This window comes from Acinonyx jubatus, chromosome B2 (assembly GCF_027475565.1).
Source record: "Acinonyx jubatus isolate Ajub_Pintada_27869175 chromosome B2, VMU_Ajub_asm_v1.0, whole genome shotgun sequence".
Classification (NCBI taxonomy): Eukaryota; Metazoa; Chordata; class Mammalia; order Carnivora; family Felidae; genus Acinonyx; species Acinonyx jubatus.
In genome coordinates this window covers 5,508,392-5,530,849 of record NC_069385.1, presented here as the reverse complement: position 1 = coordinate 5,530,849, position 22,458 = coordinate 5,508,392, and the positions used below count along the sequence as shown (strand labels likewise).

The window sequence follows — 22,458 nt, the reverse complement described above, 5'->3', positions numbered from 1 at the left end:
TTCCCGTGACCGCCCCGGGTGTGGTGACATCATCTCTCTGACAGCTGATGGCAGGTGTGCTTGTGTTCTCGTGTCTTACGAAGTCTCAGCTTTAATTTCTTTTTTTTTTTTTAAAGATTTTTTAAAAGTTTACTTATTTTTGAGAGAGAGAGAGAGGGAGAGAGAGAATCACAAGCAGGCTCCTTGCTGTCAGCCCAGAGCCTGATGTGGGGCTCGATCTCACGAACCATGAGATGATGAGCCGAAATCAAGAGTCAGATGCTTAACTGACTGAGACACCCAGGTGCCCCTCGGCTTTAATTTGTAATAACTCACTATCGATAGATACAAGCCACTTATGTCTCTTTGGATTTCTCTTTAATTTTTGAGTCTCAAGAGTCCTTAGACAAAGTGGTTGGAGATGTGGTCTCTGGACCAGGCACTCCCAGCTGGCCGCATTGCTCCTGCTCTCTGGTCCCCCCTCCCCCTGTGCAGCACCGAAGCCACCCCAGCCCGCCTGTCACAGACCCCCGCTGGGGTGACTTCTCCAGCTCACAGCTGTCATGCCTGTACCATGGCTGATAACTCTCACACTTGATTGGAGCCCAATTCTCCTCTGGGAGAGAGCTCAGGCATTATCAGAGCAGCATATGTCCACCATGGAGTTCAAGAAAATGGCAGCATTCAACGACAACATCTGCTCCGGATTCTGTGTCGGTTCCAGAAGTGGATCGTTGGCCCTTGTGTTAATTCTCTGAGCCACCCCAGTAACTGTCAAATATCTTCTTTATCACTTAAGGTTGTTTGAATAAACAGAAGCTGAACTAATAGGAAAAATTGAACATACCCTTCTTGGATTCCCCACTCCATCTGCTTATTATAAGCTACTAATTTACCTTTGGGCCCTGTCAACGGGCAAATCACTAGTCTCCTGCCTGGAACTGCCTGGGCCTTGCTCCCTGAGATCGCCATGCGCCGCCCCCCCCCCCCGCCCCCGCCCAAACTGGCCAGAGTCAGCATGGCTGATTTCTCATCGGCAGCTTGCTGACTAGCAGTCCCTCAAAAGATATGTCCACATCCCAACCTCAGGAAGCTGTGAATGTGACCTTATTTGGAAAAAGGGTCTTTGCAGATGTAATTAAATGAAGGATCTTGAGGTGCGATCATCCTGGCTTACCGGGGTGGTTCTTAAATCCAGTGACAGGTATCCTTCCAAGACATACTCACAGGAAGGATGGAGGGAAGAGAAGAAGGCCATGTGAGGACAGGGGCAGGAGTCGGAGTGGTACAGCCACAAGCCAAGGAGCACCTGCAGCCCCCAGAGCTGGAAGAGGCAGAGAAGAGAATCTCGGTTAGAGGCTGAGGGGGCACAGCCCTGCTCACACCATGAATTTGGACTTTTGCCCTCCAGAACCGTGAGAAGCTAGATTTCTATTGTTTTAAACCACTAGGTTGTGGCCGTTTGTGACGGCAGCCCTGGAGTCCACCACCTTGGATGGAAAGCCTGTGATGTCAGGACTCCTGCTTGCTGACTGCCCTCTGATCCCAGGAGGGGCTTCTGGCACGTTGGCTGTTCCCCTGTCTCATCCAACTCACGATGGCCCTGTCCCCTACCTTCCCTACAGCCTGTGGGCAGAGAAGTCTCCTGTGTGTTGTGGGTCAACCGTGTCCGGGTCCCCTGCCTTTGCCCACACTCTGGAGTTGCTAATGATGACCACGGGTCTCCTTGGTCACTAAGACTATTTCAGTGTTTTACTGGCACAAAGATCATGACCTACCTGAGTTTCAGCAAAATGCAAGAGGAATTTATTCTCTAGATGAATGGACCCCAAGGGCCAGAAGCACAGTCAGGTCCTATGGAGGACCAAGAGCAGATAGTGATAAGCCTTCAGAATCCAGGCAGTCACTTGACAGCTTATCAAAGGTTTCTTCTGTTCTTTTCATTTCTCGCTCTGTAACCCGGCTCTCCCTGCCTCTGAAATAGCTCAGGAAGGCCACCCACCTGCCTAACATCAGTTCCAGCTTCCTGATTTGCCTCACCTCGGTCAAGGTTGCTGCAGAGAGTGGGCACCTCTAGTTCCAATTGTAAATTCTTGGGAGAGATAGGTAATTGGGAGACACCCCTGGCTAAGGCCAAATGGGTAGAACCAGGCTGTCCAAGCGTGGCTAATGGGCCCCACTGGGGCAGCGTGGAGGGGTTCTCAGAGAAGAGGCCTAGGGTTTGTTGGTCATTGCTAAGTGGTGAGGGCCCTGGCTCAGGCAGGAGGAGCAGCCCTTGAAAGAAAGGCCACACCAAGGCCCTCTTGCCTTGAACTTGTGCACACGCCCAAGGCTGAGCTTGAGTATGCGCCCTCCATTTGCTCTCCCAGTGTGGCCTTTCCCAGCCCTTCTTTCCAGTTGTCCCCAGGGGACACGTATACAATACATTGCTGTTAAAAACATGACTCCCTCCAGCCCTGTGTGCTTCCAACACCCCCACGCTGAGCTGAGCATCTTTAAGGAAGAGTCTCCACTGCATGGTGGTGACGTGCCCTCTGGTTCGTCCCTCCGGAACGTGTCCGGTTCTTCTCCATCTTTGTCCCACCAGACACGGGTGCTAATGGGGAAAATGCCAAAGTGCTGAACCCACCACACCCTCCCGCATCCCAGGGGGTGGGGACCTCACTTCGGGATGATTACTAAGTACACATGCTAAAGACTCGCTTTCGTACCCGCTCCATATACGCACGAAGGAGGTCAGAACTCAGGTCTTGCCTTAGTTGACCAGAGGTCACGGAGGTGGATGTTCCCTGATGGGGACCCTTGAGAAAACGGTGTTCTGTTTTTGTGCATGGGTGTATGTGGGTAGCTAAACATGCAGCAGAAAAATGAGTGTCCAATTTCCAAAGAAGTGAGAGAAGGAAAACTAGTAAACGGGGTAATGGGAAACACGGTGCGGGTGGGACTGGTGAATTCCCACCGCCTGCCGTCGCCGGGGTCATGGCCCGCTGCCCCCGTGTAAAGGACTTCGAGAGTGCCTCCCCAGCAAAGGGCAGAGCACCCTGTTAGGTCTGCAAATGAATAATAATGAACCCCAGGCTTAGTCCTGGTTGGATAAGGATAAATAAAATTAAAATTCGGAAATTTGTTTTAAATGGGTTGCTAATTGCTGTTGAGCTTTAAATATTTGAGTTTATTAATTTCTCCCTCACCCCCTGAATTATATTTCGGCAGCAGTCCCCTGTTATTAGGCTATTAAATCAGACATATCAAAAAGGGAAGCATTTATTTATATCTTCAGAGACATGTACATCTAATTAAGACCGTGTTACCGTGCATATTTTAGATCAGGCAAACGCTGTCTGTGATCTCAGCCTCATGGCTCTGAAGGGCCTTCGTGAGTGTTTGGGAGATCTGACTCGAGCTGGATGAGGAAGACGCCCTGTACCTTTCTGAGCAGTGATTTTGTAAGAAACTTCATCCCGAAATAAGTGGCTGCTCCCAGATGTCATAAAGCCCCTTCGTAAGGTTAAAGAATCCAAAATGGCAACTAACAGAAAACAAGAGATTCGGAAACTGGCCACACTGCCAGAATGTTCCTGTGTTCATAAAAACAGTGAAACTAGCTCACATTTAGAAAGCACCTACTGGGTGCTCCAAATTCCTAATGAATATGCATTAGCTCATGGAATGCTCACAACAACTCAAGGAGGGAGACAATATTTTTATCTCCATTTTACAGATGAGTAAAACAGAGGTATAAGAAGATTAGGTCATTTGCCTGAGAGGCAGAGGCAGGACTCAACCTAAAGCCTGACTGACTAGAGCCCACGCTTTTTCCCCTTGGTCTCTTTTCATAGTCAAGAAGAATTCATCCAGTCTAGAACTTTCTCAGCCAAGGTGATATCATCCTTCCTCCGACAAGGTGATGAAAATTGGTTCAGGGGTGGGGGTGGGGGGCAAAAATCACATTATTTTTATGTATGAAGCACAGATAAACATATAGTACGTAAACAGGTGAGCAGTATTTCTGTGATGCTAGAACTTCTCTGGTGAGGGCATTTTGGAAGAAACGTCTGAAAAGACATCTTAGGGGGAAAGTCCATGAAAAAGGTTGAGAAATACTGTTGTACAGCAACTGCAGGAATGCCCCCTACCAATTACTCACTTGTCCTTAGGTACAGCGATAGTGTCACTGGCCTGCACTCCTATGGCTCCTGTCTTATTTTTACAGCTCAGATAGACTGGACGTGAGCTAACACCGCGGGCTTCCTGTAATGGGAGGGCCCAAGCACCAGTGTCAGATTGCACATTTCATTTGGCTGGGACAAGTTTCTTATGTGAGGAACTTTCGCCAAAAAAACAGTGGACTCCCGTTTCCAAAGGACTATCAAGTTCTGCATGGGAAGACGTTCCAAATCGTGGGATGGTCATTTCATGATCTGGGGGCTTCTTTGGCTCAAGATTCCTGATTCTTTTTCCCATAACGTTGGACAGGAAGCTAGTGAAGGAAGTATGAGATGGGTTATATCAGAAAGGCTCAGGATTGACTCATAATTCTACCCCTTCCAGTTCATGAGTTCTTGGGCGAGACATCTATCTCAAAGAATCTCCATTGCTAAAGCCAGATTCTTACCGTATGGCAAGTACTTTACCCATATTTTACTCTAGACTCGTACTGTCCAATATGGAGGCCACTAGTCACATGTAGCTATTTAAAATTCAATTCATTGAGGGGCTCCTGGGTGTCTCAGCTGGTTCAGCATCTGACTCTTGACTTCGGCTCAGGTCACGATCTCACAGTCCGTGAGTTCGAGCCCCACGTTGGACCTTGTGCTGACAGTGCGGATCCTGCATGAGATTCTCTCTCTCCCTCTCTCTCTCTCTCTGCCCCTCCCCTGCTTGCACTCTCTCTCTCAAAATAAATAAATGAAAGCATTTTTAAAAATTTAAAGAAATTCATTAAAATGAAATAAAATTCAGTATTTAGTTCTTCAGCCACACTAGCCACATTTCAAGTGCTCAATAGCCACATGTGGTTACCAGTTGGACAATAGAGATGAACAAACATTTCGATTCACCGCAGAAAATTCTACTGGACAGTGTTGTGTTAGAGACAGTAAACACCAAGAAGAAGACAGGACACTGGCCAACAAAGGGCGGTTACTTTTCATTTAACAAATTTTCAGTGACAACCACCTTTGTGCAGGTCTTATTCTAAGCACAAGAAAAGATCTATAATCAAACCAAAGTTTCTACACTTGAGGAAGCTATTATTGCTATTATTTTTACTGCAGGCTTTTGTTATTTCCTAGTGAGTGGGTAATAGAGTGGTAGTGTTTAAAAATATTAGTGAGGAGTCGGAGCAACATGACCTTGATCTGAGCAGAGTGACAGAAGTAAATTTGCTTATTCTCTCTGAGACTTAGTTTCCTCATCTGTAAAATGGGTATACTAATAACTTCACAGGCTTGCTTTGAAGATTAAATAAGGAAATGGATGTAGAGGGTTTAATACAATGTCTGGTATGGTAGGTGCTCAATAAATTAGCGCTTTCCTTGTTAAGATAAAAATCTGTTCTAGTTTGTTCTAATCTGGTTTGGTCACTATAATTATAGAGTATGGGGTTTATTGGTTTGTTACTCAGGCTCTATTTTAGGACATTCCTAGCGGTAACCTGACAAAATAATACTAAAGACATGCTCAAGGTGCCTCTGGAATCCACTCTTTAGTTCACATTTGAGAATCCACTGCTCACATAATAATCTTAACAACGTTCTTGTTGGTCTTGGTTGCTGTAATTACAGAATGTCGGAGCTTGAAGAGATCAGAAAAAACATAATTGAATTCGGGTATCGTAAAGGTAAGGAAAGTGAAATGCTGGGCAGTGATGTGCCCAAGGTCACAGCTCTGCAGAGGCAAACAGACTAGAACGTGAGTCTCTAATCTCTAATCATCCAATACAGAGTGCTCAGCATTTCAGCAAATGTCCTTGGACCCCTGTCTCCGCCTCCCCAAAGAAAGTTACAATCAACACTTGACCATCCCTCAGGCAGGACGTCTCCTCATCTTGGGACAATGAGGTGGCTGTTCACTCAAACTAACACAGCGTTTTAGGGTGCCTGGGTGGCTCAGTCGGTTGAACGTCTGACTTCAGCTCAGGTCATGATCTCACAGTTTGTAGGTTCGAGCCCCATGTCAGGCTCTGTGCTGACAGCTCAGAGCCTGGAGCCTGCTTTGGATTCTGTGTCTCCCTCTTTCTCTGACCCTCTCCTGCTCGTGCTCTGTCTCTCAAAAATAAATAAACACTTAAAGAATTAGACAAAACAAAACAAAACCAAAAAAACTAACACAGCGTTTGAAGCCCAGAGAGTGCTGGAGATGTGCTTGGTGACAGTTGCCCCAACCCCCACAGCAGCCCAGGTGGTTGGTGGCAGAGGGGGAGTTTTACCTTCCCTCGTTTTGGGTGCTGCGGTGTGCATTTATTGTCCCTGCATCACCTCTCGATTCTCTCTCCAAAACTATAAGGCTGGGGGGGAAGGCGCTCCTCCCCACCCCCTTGATGTTGAGGTTCTGAGTGCCAAGAATCATCTACAAGGACATATGTGGGAGTCACTCCTTTGTTCTGGTCACTGTCTGGAAAAGAATCTTGTGCTTTCGGCCATTTTAAGTGACAAGTTCAAATTCTAGATAGAAAGAATTCGTGTTTAAGAGAAATTGCACATATAAATCCTTGGATACAAAGCAGGGAATATAATCCTCAGCCAGGTATGAACTTGCCCACCAGGAAATGAGGGGTTTTATGAAAGTGATCAGTTTAATCGGTGTGAGTTTGTGAATAAAGGGGTTTTTTTGTGTGGGGTTTTTTTTTTTTTTTGTAGAAAGGACTGTTTCTTATTTTCTTGTCCTCCAGAGTCCCAAAATGTTTATACTCCCACGAGAAAACCCAGGGAATGAAAATTACAGTGGACTCTGGATTATTCCTGGGCCACCTGGATGCTTCCAACTCTGGCTGCCAAGGTGGGTCTCCATAGCTCAGGCAGTGAGGGAGGTTCGCTCTTTCCCTCTTTTCCTGACTTCCCCTCTGGCAGTGGGGTACAGGGAGAAGAGCTGAGCAGAGACAGGGACCTTTTCCCCAGAACTTGTGCATAAGGGGGATTCATCAGCATTCCAAAGCCAAATTAACATAGGAAGAATAATTCAATCACCAAATGGTTGGATGACTACCCTGTGTGAATTGTGGATGGCCATGTATGTTTGATTTTTTGTTATAAATGTTTTTCATTTATTATTATTTTTTATATAAGTTAAATTCTTGTATTTATTTCATTAAGTTTATTATTATTTTTTTTAGTAATCTCCATACCTGACTTGGGGCTTGAACTCACTACCCCGAGATCAAGAATTGCATGCTGTTTCAATGGAGTCAATCAGGCATGCCTGTTAAAAAAAATTTTTTTTAAAGAATTAAACAATCAAGTGGCACCCAGGTGGCTCAGTAAGTTGAGCGTCTGAATCTTGATTTTGGCTCAGGTCATGATCTTAGTATTGTGGGATCGAGCCCCATGTTGGGTTCTGTGCTGATTGTGGAGCCTGCTTGAGATCCTCTCTCCCTCTCCACCTCTGTCCCTCTCCCCTGCCCTCTCTCTCTCTCTCTCTCAAAGAAAAAAGAAAAAAGAAAAAAGAATTAAACAATTCATGTGTGAGTAATAGGCACCAATATAGTTTTGCCATTGGATGAGACAAGTAAGCTGTTATAGATCAATGGCATTGTAGAAGTGATCAGATTACGCTCGGGGTTTGAAAAGTCTTCTTTTTTGGTCTCTAGGATATGATTGAATTTGCCAAAGAAAGCCTGGCCTTGCAATTGGATGCTGATTTAGATCATCATAAAGCGCTTGTATTTCCTTTGGAATCTTACAGCATTGGGCAGGAACAAAAATGTCCCAACAGGAAGAGGAGGGAGGACAGGAAGTGTATGGATGCTTAGATAAGTATGGTAGGTGTCACAGAATCGCATACTGTCCTGTCCCCTCCACACCCATGGAGCGAGCAAGCAATCACAGACTCATTTGTCCGCACGGTGTGGCTTTCCTCTCTGCCTTAGCATCTTCAGCTGCTAGGGTTTTCCTCTGCACTCCAGGCGGGGTGCTCTGTCTGTGCTGTAGGGCTCCAGAGAAGTGGGGATTGCCTGCAATTTGGAGAAAGGTAACATGACTCAACCCGAAATTGTCTCTGTGTGTATCATGGCTTGTTTGGGGATTAGAATAACAGAAGAATCGAATTTCTTGCCCATCTGTGAAGAGCTTTTAAGTTAGAGTTAACTTGGAGGATCCCTGGGAACAGATGGAAGGATCCCGTAGATGAGCCAGCACGCTTCTGCCTGCCGCGTCTCCGGGGGCCTGGCTCCCTCCTGGGCCTGGCCAGCCTGCCAGCACAGCGCCTAGCTGACCTTTGACAGTGTGGTCTGCTGCACTTCGTCCCTCTCTTCATTCTTGGCTCGTTCTGTGGCCCAGCACCGCTCATTTTGGCTCCATAACTCAGCTCCCAGTTTTCCAATAGTTACTTTAATTTATGACATGGTTTGGACACACTCGTTGGCCATGACCTTGGCCCTCAGCCCAGAATATTATTTTCAGCATTTACCCTCCAGCTCTCCCACTGCAGCCTTGGGCAGGAGATGCTCTGTCCTCTCACAGCCCCCACGGCCCCGGCCCAGGGGCACAGCGGCCAGGGCCGACCTATTCCAGTTCCCACCCCCAGTCCCGGTCAGGTGAGAGGTCCACACGGGAATGGGGCAGACTGATGAAGTTGGCTGAGGTTGCTGCTGTGTGTCCTACTTTTACAACAACATACCAGATTGCTTTCTCCTGGCGGCACCGAAGGTCACTGCAGTCATCCTGCAAAGTAACTTGGCACTCACCCCGGTTTTACCTTTGGGGAGACAAACATACACCCGTAGCGACTTGAGAAGACGCACAAAGCTACGTCTTTGAGAAGCGCCAACGGATACGCTCGGATCACATGTTCACGCAAACAAAGAAGCTCTTCTAAAGAGAGAGGGACAACAGTGTAAGATCTATCCTAGAGCAGTACATTCAACTTGGTCCTGAAGGATACGATGGACATATAGCATGGGTGCGCAGTAAAAACGAAGTGGAGATACATTCTCACTGGACAGTAGCCACATGAGCCACACAGAGAGGCTGGATCTAGCTGACACACCAGAGCAACGCAAGTACGGGCCGTGAGTCCCCACCGTAGGGCCACAAATGGTGCACACGATGGACCCAACCATTGACAAACAGAAGAGGCCCCTTGGCGGACAAGAATCACCAGAGAAAATTGTTCAGGAGTGGGAAAGTTCTACAAATAGACCCAAGTGGAATAGGGTCTATTCCACGAGCGTGATATCAACGAATTTCTATTTGTGTTGTTCCTTCTGTTGTTTCTTCAGGTGATACTCTAAAACGCAGTCAGCTGTGTGCACATGATGAATAATGTATTTTGTAATTTACATTTTTCTAATTGAAAAAATTTCAGGAATAGCCCCAAGTAAATCGCATGCATGATTTAACAGGAGACGAATCAAATTTTAACCATGAAACAAACTCCAAAAGAGTGCTGTTTCCTAACAAAACAGAGTCAGAGAATGGTTCTAATCTTTGGTTCTGTAGTTTCGTGAGAACATACACAAGGGGGGGGGGAGGTTTGCATCACAGGCACTGATCAAGGGCACGGGGAGAACCAGCATCAGGGAATCTACCTGCTACTGGTGTAGCACTTGAAACCGCTAAAGGCACATTTGAATCTATTCTGTAACTTGTTCCTCGTGTCCAATACAGAAGGCAGGAGTAGGTTTTGTCCGTCACTTGACAGAAAGCTTCACCCATTAGGCTAAGGTCACCTTCACCAGAGAATGGCAAGAAAGGCCAGCGCTCGGGCCAGCCTCCTGCGCTTTTGTGAGCATTTGCTGCTCTGACTGCTTAGGACCTTGCCTCGTTTCTAGAAACACCACCCCATTTCTTGGGGACGACCGCTTCACTCTGACTGCAACCACTCCAACCACCTGGTTCAAACGGGAGCCACCAGTGCCATGTTCCCATCCGGGGCCCCTGACCTGACCTGAGCTGACGAGCGTCTTTTCTGGGGACTCTTCAACTGGGATCAGGCTTGGGATGAGGAGGTGGGCAATTTTAGGATAGGTTTTTTTTTCTTCTTCTTCTTATGGCAAAATTGTGAGATGCAGGGGGTGGTGTGGGGGCAGGGGCTGCTGGTGGCCTTGTGTCCTAGCCACGTGTAGGAAGTTTGAGAAAACCAGAAACAGTATGCAGTGAGAAGAGGGAAAGTCTTGCTAGCATTCAAATGTCTGGTTCCAGTGGTTTTTGAGGCTCTGTGGCTTCTTTTCCATGGTTACTTGAGGCTTTCAATAAACACTTTTTTTTTATTTGCTTGAACTACTTCAAGTCGAGTTTGTGTCCCTTAAAAACAAACAAACAAACAAACAAACAAGAACAAGGGTCCTAACGAGTAGGTCTGTCCTCCATGACAGTCAGTGCCCTTTGTATTCGCCACGAACCTTTTATGAGTCACATTTGTCTACAAAGAAATATGGCCCAAAGTTAGGTAAGTTGCTCCAAATCTTATGTTGGGTTATTGGTGTAATTATGTCACTCACCAGTACATGTTATTAGGACCTTATACATCTAATCAATAAAGCTTCATGTGTACTATCTACTTTGATTTCTATGTCAAGTCCTTGAAACAGATTGGAAAACCACGGTGAACCCCAATTTTAGATGAGAAAGCTGACGTTCATAAATGGTAGGGGACGACTTGCCTGCTTTCAGTCAGCGAGTGATGATGGGACAGGCTTGAACCCGTGTCTTCTGATGTAACAGTCAATGTTCCTTACATTGTACATGCATACAGGTACATACTGTATACACATACATGTCTGAACATACATACAACACACATAGACATGCCTGCACAAGAAGGTCCATTTCAATTAAAAAAATGAAAATCAAATACAGCAAAACAACTGTCCTTCTTAGGATTAATATTTAAAAAGTGTTTTAAGATACCACTGCCCATAATTATTTGTACTTCTATTTTGTGCCAAAACATCGGTCTAGGACCCGTCTCGCTCTCCTGTAGATCTAACTGGGATAAAACATTTTCCATTTTCTTGAGACTTGATAAAATATAAATAGCTTGTACTTTGTCTCTCTTGGTTTTGATACCTAATGAAATGTGAAAAAGCAAAAGATGACACATAAAAGAAAAGCAGAAGATAACTAATTTAGAGGTTAACATTGGAAAAGCTCCAAAATTAGATCGCGTAATTAGTTCACGGTTTAGAAGCCTTTGGTGGCATTAGATTTATGCAAACAAATTCCATTCACATAGTTTAGGAAGACTGAATGATTTTATAGATGAATCACGTTGAAAATGGAAGATTACATAATCCCTATTCCTTATTTTCTCTGTTATATCAACTAGTTTGAACAGTCAAGGAAATCCAAGAATGGACCTTAAATCGTTCACTAGAACAACTGATGGTGGACACTAACAGGGCAAAAAGAAGGCTACAACAAAGCTAAATGATAGTAAGTCTTTCAAAGGCATAAACATTCCTTGAAGGCAAGCAGCCAAGGTTGGTAGGCTCCAAATTTGATCTGCTCTGGTTTCCACGTCTTTGTGCAATCCTGTACAGGGGTGAAAGGAGTAAGAGGCCAGTCTGGATCACTGGTTTTTAAGTTGTATTTTTGTTATTGTTGGTTCAGGAAATCCGACATACAAAATGGTCAAATGCTGTCATTGTATGGGTCAGGGATGGAAACCCAGAAGCCCAGGGCTCTTTGGTGGTCACTGGCCACGTGCAGCATTTATGACCCAATATTAGCTGCACTTAACCATATGCTTAAGCATTGATTACAGCAGTACAGTCGTTAACTGAAAACATTACTCAATGGGAATTCTTCCTTAGATTATGAAAACCCAGATTTCAGATTCAGCTATGTAGATCATTCAACAACTAACCAGTATAAACAAACCAGGCAATTGTGTTAAGCACATGCATCAACTATTAAAAAGAAAACGTTTTTTCTTCTCCCTGAATTGACCGGTTGTTTGTCAGTATGGCCAAAACAAGACGATCATTTCATGGTGCGAATACTTCTTGGATAGTTTTTCCCCCATTTACAAACCAGCTTTTTTTTTTTTTTTTCCCAGATGAGTCAGTACATGTACACACTGTCAGAGGACAGGGGAAGACAGGTCAGGGTAGTTTTGAATTTGGCATGTAGCCAATAAACTTTTCACTTCAATTTGGATTTCGGCTCCTCTGGGACACATGTGTCTCAGGGCAGGGCAGTAACAGTTTTCGGTTGGAAAAATATCACGATGTGTACCAGCAGCCTCTCCCCAGGCTTCCCTGGAAACAGCTGGGGGCTGGTCTGCCTGTGCCTCTCATGTTTGAGAACTGTGTGCAAACATTCTGAAATAGGCAGCATTTTTAAACTTTGCAGTGAGTTCAAGGATCAAATATTTGAAAATGTTTGAGAAACAAAAATGATGCCATGAGATAAACCCTTGAGAAAAATGATACTGAGTGTAAAACTGTCATTTCTAATATTTCAGTTCTGAGGCAAGACTTCATATAGATACTCTCATTTGTTCCTTGCTGTGCGTTAATACAGATTCAGATCAGTTCGGGTGTGAGATAAGATGATGTTCTGCAATGCTTTTGTCTGCATGAAACCCTATGGTAATGAGGTTGCACTAGAAAAAGCAGAGTTTAGATAAAAGAGGAGGTCTGCAAGTTTTTGAGAGTGTAAGCAAATGCTAAGTGTTACCTACATTTTGGGCGAGTTTGGTTGTATTTCAAAAAGCCAATGAGAAATTATAAACTGTTTTCAGAAATGTATATACATCTATATTTGTTCAAATTAATTAAAACTTTCCAGTTTTGTCTACGTCTCTCAAAATGTGACCACTTCCTGACATGCTCTATTTTAATGTCAGGAGAGACACTGTCTTAAGAGTATGGGATAGTTTTTCCATCTATCCTTGGACCCAAGTACTTCTGTGACACTGGAGTAGGTTTCCCTGAAGTTCCTACAAGGGACACTGAACCAATAAGACACCAAGAAATTTGCTGACCAGGGACAAACATTTTTTCTTAACAAATTTCGTTGCTAATTTCTTATTAGATAATTAATTCATGCTTATTATAGAAAATAGAGCTAGGAAAAAAATAATAAAATAAAATATTAAGTAATAAAATGCAATTTCTTTCTTCTAAATCCTCATTAGAAATAATAATATTGATGGGGCACCTGGTGGCTCAGTCGGTTAAGTGTCCAACTCTGGGTTTTGGCTCAGGTCGTGATCTCATGGTTTGTGAGCTCGAGCCCCACACCGGGCTCATGCTGACAGTGCGGAGCCTGCTTGGGAGTCTCTCGCTGCCCCTTCCCCCTGCCTCTCTCTCAAAAATAAATAAATAAAAATAAATAAGGTGAATCCAGTACGATAATTTCGGTGAGAGCTTAACAACTGATGGCAGAATATATTCATGTCTTTTAAAGGCTTTTAATTTTAAGTAATAGGAATCTTAAGAAGTATACTGATGAGGAATGTATTTTTAGTAAAGGGAAATTTTCTTGCAGACCTTCAGCTCCATGCAGATCACGGCCTTCTACTGTGGCCTTTAAACGGCCAGCCCTCCTGTTCTCCACTGCATGTGGGAGATGCCAGACTAGGCCTGGTGATGAGTGTGGGTGGCCCCTTTCCAGGAGGTGGGCTCAGGGTGACGGGTGCCTCCTGCAGCTTTAGGTATGGGAGAGAAGCTGGCCTTCTTTACCAAATACTCACACTGATTTTCCAAGTTTTATACAAAATGTCCTTCTGAAATACCTTCCAAACAATGCATTCTGCTCCCCCCCCCGCCCCCCGCCCCCCCCCACAAGGGGTGGGTGGATAGGGAATGGGAACAATTTTGCAAACGTTTCACTGAATTTTTCCTTAAAACCTAGATACAGCTTTCTTTAAACTTAAATGTAGCCAAGTGCCTATTCATTCAGACAAGTAAGTAATAAATGACTAAGAAATAATGCTGAGTTAATACAATTCCCTGTCAGTGTATCAGATGAAAGACTGTTAAACTTTTCTGTGTGAACATTTTGTCTTCGTTTTTATTGATGAAACTGATTTAATGACACTCCTGTTTAAGCTAAGACTATGTAATGTTTAGATTATATAATAGTTACATAAATAGACTACAGTTAATAATTATCTGAACTTCAAGTAACTATTAATCAAGTAACCAGCATTTGTTTGTTTGTTTGTCTTTGGTGGGAAGTAGGAGAATATGTTCTGTATTTTATTCCAGTGTGAAAGAAACAAATAAATACTAACAATCAGCAACTAATTTTCAGTTCGTCACAAAGACATGTAGGGAAGCCTTCTGTGTGTTAAAAGGGAAGCTGGAGATTTATTTTCTACTTTCCTTCCTTCAGCGGGAGCAGCAGTTTGGGTTGTGTGGGGTCAGAGGTAGGATTTCTTAACCTTTTTTTGTACCCTATCAAGATAGGTGATGAGAGCCAGGCTCGGTATGGCTTGAATGGAGCAAGAATTTTCGAAAATAACAAACACAACCTCACCCTTTTGTATACTATGACCTGCAAATGAAAACAAATACCACAAATACCAGTTGAGTGGCAATATTTTTTTTTTTAAAGAAGAAAAAAGTACCCCTTTAAACCTAATATCCTGATGCACACGTATTAAAGATAATTACAGAGCCACGGAGCCCTTCTGGAGCAGGGCCTTGACTGTTCTGGCCTTCTGTGTTCACAGAACAGAACGGAAGGGGGAGGCCAGGACGATGATTAAAGGGCTGCAAAGATGACTTTCTGGCAGTGTGATATTAAGGCCATTAATATGTCTGCATTTCAGTTCCAGTGTGCTAATGTATTATTTTACCTATTAAAATATCATAAAGATTACCCATAATTAAAGATGATTTAGAGCCTAAGTCATAACTAGATCTCACTGCATGCAAACACATTTAGAGTGAATTCACTTTAAAGTGGAATTTAGCTAGCCTAATGAAAACAGGATCTACAAGACACTGAAAAGACAAAGACAGACACTATATATGGGTAGGACGATAAAAACCCTGACAACCCTTTTAGGGATTCATACCCAAATAATCTGTCTTGAAGGGACATGCTGAAGCACTGCCTAAAAGAAAATGTTGCTTAGGTGTTTGTTTTCGAATAAACGATGTATCCAATACAGAAAGTCTGTCGTTAATTTTCTTCATCACGGGGGAGAGCCCGGCGGTCAGTCCTCCTTTTTCAATCAATCAGCATGTTTTCCTTCACGTTTGTACCGACTTGAAACAACAGTTACATTTGCAACTTCCAGAAAACAAAGATGAAACTTCGTTCCTGCTTTTGTGTTGAGCTGTACAATTTATTCCTCTCCTGGCAACAGATTTTAAATCTCTCTTCCTCCCCCTCTCTCTTTTCTCTCCTTTTCATGGGAACTGTTTGGTGAGTGCCGACAAAGCGCTGTGTGTGTGTGTGTGTGTGTGTGTGTGTGTGTGTGTTTTCCCCCTTTGCCTGGTTTCTGTGTCGGGGTGCACAGGCACGCATTCATTAACGTAATTCCTCAACATCCAACGAGAGCGCATCATAAACCCAGGAGAAAAAGCCTCATAAATATTTAGATGTTCCTTCTACCTTCCAAACTGGAGTGAAAAGCTTATTTAAGTGAGGAGTTGGTCTCGGTCAATCTGCATGTGAATCAAGACGGGGGGACAAAGGGATGAAAAGGAGATGGAAACTCGAATACAAACCCTATGGTCTCCAGGGGGTCATTCATCTTGTTCTTGTCAATACCAGCGCGGGGCTTGGCTTCGCTCTGCGCATGAGCAAACAGAGCCGGTTTCCAGAGACAGCTGGCGGAGGATGTGTGTGCTTTGTTCTGTCTTGTCGTTTTTTAAGGAATGAAATTGCTTTGCGCTTTATATTTGACTGACTTCTTCATTCTTCCACGTTGCTGCCATCCGTATGAGCGATGCATCTATATTTAGTGGTGTGCGCAAATATACAAGACGGGAAGTATGAACAGGATTTTTTTTTTCCCCTTTTCACGGTGACAAAATATACCGAAAACTTACCATTTTAATCGTTTTAAAGTGTATAATTCAGTGGCATTTACTACAGCATAATGTTGGGTAACTGTCACCACTATCTATTTCTGGAACCTTTTCATCATCCCAAACATAAGTTCTGTACACATTAAATAGTAACTCCTGACCCGCCCCTCCCCCCAGCCTGAACAGGATTATTTTTAACTCCATACCCAAAACTCTCCGTGCAGTTAGAACTCCTGGCGCTCGATTTTGGATTTTGGGGGTGTTGAGGGGGTGCAGGGCGAGGGGGAGTGCAGGAACATAAAGAAGGTAAAGGTAAAGCCGGAAAAGTCTTTTCTCCCAAGTGTGGTTTCACTGAGCTAATGAACTCAGAGCTTGGAAATGAAGATGGGGAAAGAGACTTGGATGTCAAGTAGCCGGTCTGGTTTTCACCAGGGTGAAAGAAAATGATAGTGACAAGTTTAGCAGCTTTTGAAAAGTCTCCATTATTATACGAAACTAGTTTAAGTAAGAATTTCAAAATAAAATGCAAAGACGAAAGCCTGTAATGCTTGATATTCTTTGAGACAAAACAAATGGATTGTGCATGTTTTAGAACTATTCCACCAAATACTGGGGGATATATTGTACTTGACCAAAAGACTTGACAGTGAAGGCTGGGAGTATAACTTACACAACTAACCAGTACAATTAATTTACATTGTTATTTCTCATTTTACAAATCTCTGAAGTTTGTAGCTATGTTGCTTTAAATGAAAAACACCAAAGCATTGTTGGTCAAACGCCAACACAAGGCAACAGGTAGCAGAGGAAATTTGCAACCCCGACCTCCAAGTGCACTTATTTTAAGAGACCTCTAAAAAAACAATTCAGGGCAATTAAAGAAAAATGGGGGAAGTCCTACTGAGTTTGTTTTAATGGGGCCTTGTTTTCCCAGCGCTTATAGCCAGGCTCCTGCTCTAAGGATGAGTATTATCAGTTGAGACCACATGTGAGTGACTAATACTCTTCTTCCCTTAGTGGAAGTCATGCCTGTTATTGTCACTGATTATTTAAGGAATTTAAATATTTTATATACTGTGAAGACAGCAGCTTTCAGGGGCAGGTACTGGGGGAGGGGAGGGGAGAGTGTGTGTGTGGAGCCAGGGCCCTCGGGGATCTTGGGGGAAGAGGCAAAGCTGGCAAATTGGGAACTTGCAGTTCCAAATAATGGGGAAACTAGTTCTAATTAGCTTAACCAAAAAGGAGGTTCACCGACCAAGGTAATGGGGAAATATGACTCAGACATTAATGCAGGAGCTCAAATGATGTCAGGAGGAAATGTTCTTCCAGGTTGGCTCTGTTCTCCTCCATACTGGCTTTCTTTGGCAAGCTCTCTCCGTGTGGCGATTACCACCATGGCTACTGTGTCCCCAAAATATTCTCATCCGCTGCAGCCAGCAGTCCCGCCATAAAAAGGGAGGTCACTCTTTTCCCCAAGTTTCAGTAAGAGTGGTAGCAATGATTGATTCGCCTGCCTCGGGTCAAGTGGCTACGTAAGGGCACGGCGTCCTGTGGGCGCTGCCTGCTCATGGTGGCAGAGATGTTAGGGCACACACCACAATCACACTCGGTTTCCCACAAAACAACAGAGGCTCTTTACAGAAAGGAGGGGGAGTAAGGGGAAACAGGCTGGGCAGACAACAGCTCTGACCATTCACTGCAAAAGTGACCCTTCGCTGAGTTCAGGTTTTAGGGGTTGTATCGGTCAGGGTTAGCGGGGCTGCTGGCCAAATGCATATTAGGTTAAATACAATGAAAGTGTGTTTCTTCTTTGGGTAACCAGAACTGGACAGGTGAAGAGGTTTGCAAAATGGCCTTTCTCCAGGCAGTAACTTGGGGACTCATATCTTCCGGACCCAAGTCTCCCCTGGTCCCAATGGGACAGACCACGCTGGGGCACACTGGGAGTTTTCTCTGGGCCAGGCTGAGAAGGGCCACCTATCACCTTGGCTCCTATTCTGTTAACTAGAACTCAGTCACATGGCCACACTTAAGTCAAAGAGAGGTGGATGTGTAGATTAGCTATGTGTCCAGAAAGAAGGAAATCGTGTTGGCGAACTCTGCTGTCAACGTTCGCCTCCTCAGTTACCACGACTCTGCAAATGGGCTGGAAACCAGAGGCACGTGCAGTGGACGAGGGTAATGGCCACTGAGTTCTCACCATGTGCCGGGGGCCTTGCCAGGGCTTTGCACATACCAACTCACAAAAGCCTCTCCTCAACCTGGGGTCTGGGACAAACATCCTCATTGGAAGTGAAGAAACAGAGGCACAGAGAGGGTAGTTAACTTGCCCAAGGTGGTAAAATTAGAAATTGTTGGAGTCAGGACTTGATACAAAACAGGTTGAACACACAGGGTTCTGGGGGAGACTAGGTGAGATGATGTCTGTAAAGGCCCAGGCCAGGCCGGGGAAACACTCGGGAAACAATCCATGGAAGTTGTATTATTAATCTGGTCCTCAGGTTAAGCATAGCCATCCCAGAGGAAGGTTCATTTGGAGGCCAGGCTTGAGGCTGAGGGATGATGGGTGTCCATAGAGGCAGGTTCCAGAAGGCTCTTTCCTCCTGAGTCTATGGGACTACTGGGGAGCCTGGATCTGTTCATTAAATCAGAGCAATTACTGAACTAGCCAAGTTCATGCCGGGACAGGACTAGGCATCACCATGGCCTGCTTGCAGGTACACAGTACCTTCCCCAGGTGGGACCACCTTTCCGCCATGATCTGTATAACTGTCTGTTCTTGTCCTCGGGTGGAGTTGGTCGCTCCCTGCTCAAGGACGTCAAGCACATTAAAAGACAACCTATTGCTTGTAATTTAGGGCTTACTCGTTCCCTTTGCCACCCCGCGCATTTCTTGAAGGCAGAGACAATTACTTTGAGCCCTCACACTAAGGCATGCCATAGAGCAAGCCATCCAAAAGTGCTAACTGGATGTTGATAGTAATTCCAGCAGCCGATACATATTGAACCATCACTACATTCCAAGTGGATGTCCAGCCCTGGTGATGGTTGCCCCATTTCATCCTCTCAGTAATACTACAAACCAATGGTGGGGTTTTATTAGCCCCCCATTTTTCGGCTGAGAAAACTGAGAATTGCTGAGATCAAGGTGTCTGCCCCAGACAGAGCCTTCCATCATTGTATCACCTCGCCAGGCCAGTTGTAATTCCATGACAGAGACCCCCGTCCTGCTCCACCCAGAGGCATGGAGGCGTCCAGATGGAGCAGGGAAGCAGCCGCAAGGACAGAGAATGGTTCAGTGGGGAAGTCTGGGGTGTAGGACGAGAGGCCGTGAGGATAGGCTCCCCCAGACCTCAACCAGGAGGTGCTCCATCAGGGACCGCGGTGGCAAACCACAGGTCAGAGCAAGTAGCCTCAAGCCCAGGACAGAAGCCTTAGAGGGGAAGAAGGGGCTCCTTCATCACAGGGTCAGAGATCAGGGTGTAGATCACCCAAGAGCTAGGGCAGCACACACCCCGGTAACAGAGAAGGTGCCACCAGGGAACCTCCAACTACAGAAAAGATTAATAAGAATGTTCAGAAACATTCCAAAGGGTTGACCCAGGTCTCCACCGACATGTAAATGAGGCCGGGCTTTGGGAACCCCTGCTGGATTCTTCTGAGATTCTTTAGCAACCTTGTCATTTTCCCAGTGCTTGTAATTTTTTTTAAACTCCGACCTTTCTATAACTAAAACTCCTCTGTCCTTTCTGTTAATTCGTGTTTGTTTTGGGGGCAGCAGGGATGAGGAGAGGTTGAGGCAGCAGTGTCCTCCCTTCAGGGGAAGGCGGAAGCCTGTGGGAGGAGCTGGAAAGGAGGAGACACGGGGCCTCCTTCATTCCAAGGGCTGGTGAGGGAGAAGGAAGCCAGGTGCAGCCCAGGGGCTGGGGAAGGGCGGCTGGCCTGGGACGCAGGCAGATGGAGGAGACTGATCTAGTTCTTTGGTATTTCTAGAACTTAGCTCTCAGACCCAGGAAGGATCTGTGTCACACAGAATTTCAGGTACCTGTGAGGGGGAAGCCATTGGGCACACACTTTTCTTTTTATTACAAGTGCAGCTTAAGTTAGGAAGGAAAGACCACAGGCTTTTGCAAACTCGCTTCGTAAGAATTTGTTGATCAGAGGCACTGTACCGCTGAAATCATTGGATGCTCACCATTGCAAGTTTCTGGTTGAAACCGCTAGGCCATGGAAGCTTCTGGGTGCTGTACAGACGGGGCCTTGGTAAACAAACGGTGGGGTTTGATTAGCCCGAAGATCTTCTCTCCAGATCTGGGGCTGCCTCGTGATTCTTAAACGGGGAAGATAGTGAATGACAGCAGTTTTTAGTTTTGTGAAGTCAACCACTAATTGAATTCAATTCCTACAGCATAAATGATGGGTCCCAGAGCCCTTTTATTTTTTCTTGTCTGAAATGCTTCTTAATATTTTCCTGTGGCTCACATTTATATATATATATATTATATATATATATATATATAATATATATATATATATATATATAAAAACCAGGACCTTTTCTTCAACAATGCAGATCTTGTAAACAAATTCAAACACGGCACAGAATCTTATAGGCCTCCTGAGCCACCTGGACCCCATGAACCAACGTGAACTGTAGGATCCACAGGAGGCCTAAAGCCACGAACACCCTGTGGGGCTGAGAGTCAGAGGAGCTAAACGCTGAGCTAGCCGGCAAGGAGTGTCTAGAACCTGAAAAATAAAACTGCCTGGTGGGAATGTTTTCCTTGTGTTTTCTTCCTCATGCAATTCACCTTTATTTCCTTTGCTACAATGATGTCATTAGTGAGTGCTGTACCCAGTGGAGACTACTGAATATAGTGCCAAATGGGGGTAAACGACAATGATAAAACTTTTTTTTTTTTTAATGTTTCTTTATCCTTGAGAGAGAGAGAGAGAGAGAGAGAGAGAGAGAGAGAGACAGAGTGTGAGCGGGGGAGGGGCAGAGAGAGAGAGGGAGACACAGAATCCAAAGCAGGCTTGAGGCTCTGAGCTGTCAGCACAGAGCCCGACGTGGGGCTCAAACTCACGGACCGTGAGATCATGACCTGAGCCGAAGTCAAACGCTCAACCGACTGAGCCACCCAGGTGCCCAGAAATGATAACTCTTATGTTAAGTACTTTTAAAAAGCCATATTGAGATGCCAGCAAGTTTCCCCACCCAGGAAGCTCAGATAGATGTTAAGAACAAGGTCACAGGATGTGCATATCGTGTTGCTAATAGGAATGTATTGTGTTATAAATAAAAACTCGATCACATCACATCAGCAAGTTCCAAGATTAAGGCTAATCATGGTGCTACCGAGACTGTGTGGAGAGGCTGCTGGGCTAGTAGGAAGTGACCCCCTGACCAAGATGACAGAGAAAATGGGAGAGAGCTGAGAGGCTGAGAGGTGAGCCTGACTTTGAGGCTGGATGGGGGAGGGGAAACCCTAAGAGGGAGGCCCAAGCCTTGAGCTCAGATGTGTGTCACCAGCAAAGTGAGCTGTCACCTCAGTACTATGACCAAGATTCCACCTTGGGAAAATCTGGTGTAAAAATCAGTGATTTAAGTTTTTTGCTGTGGGCTATGTACCACTACCCTCACTTAGCGCCTGGTTACATATACACGTCACAGTAAGCCCGTCTTGTAAAAAATGGATGATCAGAGAGGCAAATTCTTATCAAGCCCTTGTCAGGGATTCGATTACAGTTCAGGCTGAATCACATCCCCGGGGAATCCAGTGATAACGCTTCGCCCTTTTGGTAACAGGTGAGGCAAATGGAAGTTTTGTTTAACATCAGTATTACCATGAGGTGTGTGATTCACTGTGAAGCCGGACTCATAAAAGCATTTACTTGAAATTCCTTTTTCTTCTCGGCTACCTTGGTTTTCTGGTGTGTCCCAGCTTTTGTCTTGAAATGATCCTCTGGGGCGCCTGGGTGGCGCAGTCGGTTAAGCGTCCGACTTCAGCCAGGTCACGATCTTGCGGTCCGTGAGTTCGAGCCCCGCGTCGGGCTCTGGGCTGATGGCTCAGAGCCTGGAGCCTGTTTCCGATTCTGTGTCTCCCTCTCTCTCTCTGCCCCTCCCCCGTTCATGCTCTGTCTCTCTCTGTCCCAAAAATAAATAAACGTTGAAAAAAAAAAAATTGAAATGATCCTCTGAAGGCTGCTCTGGTAACCCGAAAACTATGGACAGAAAGTTGGGGCTCTCCAGGTGAAGTCCTCAGAGGCTGTGTGTGCGGCCGGGTGTGCAACAGACAACGAGGCAACGGGAACCACAGTTTCAGAGC

General features: G+C 45.2%; 1 long non-coding RNA gene across 3 annotated transcripts; it reads right to left on the bottom strand.

Moving 5' to 3' along the window:
- Window positions 1–470: 470 nt before the first annotated feature.
- On the bottom strand, window positions 471–9,690 carry LOC106985045 (uncharacterized). 3 transcript variants are annotated; one of them, XR_008298218.1, is made up of 3 exons: window positions 7,325–9,690; window positions 4,127–4,230; window positions 471–3,508 (listed from the first exon to the last, which is right to left on the bottom strand). It is a non-coding gene; the product is annotated as an uncharacterized LOC106985045 (long non-coding RNA). The 3 variants fall into 3 exon arrangements; XR_003419203.2 differs by having other exon boundaries at window positions 471–1,303; XR_008298217.1 differs by having other exon boundaries at window positions 471–4,230; window positions 7,325–7,398; window positions 8,027–9,690.
- Window positions 9,691–22,458: the final 12,768 nt, after the last annotated feature.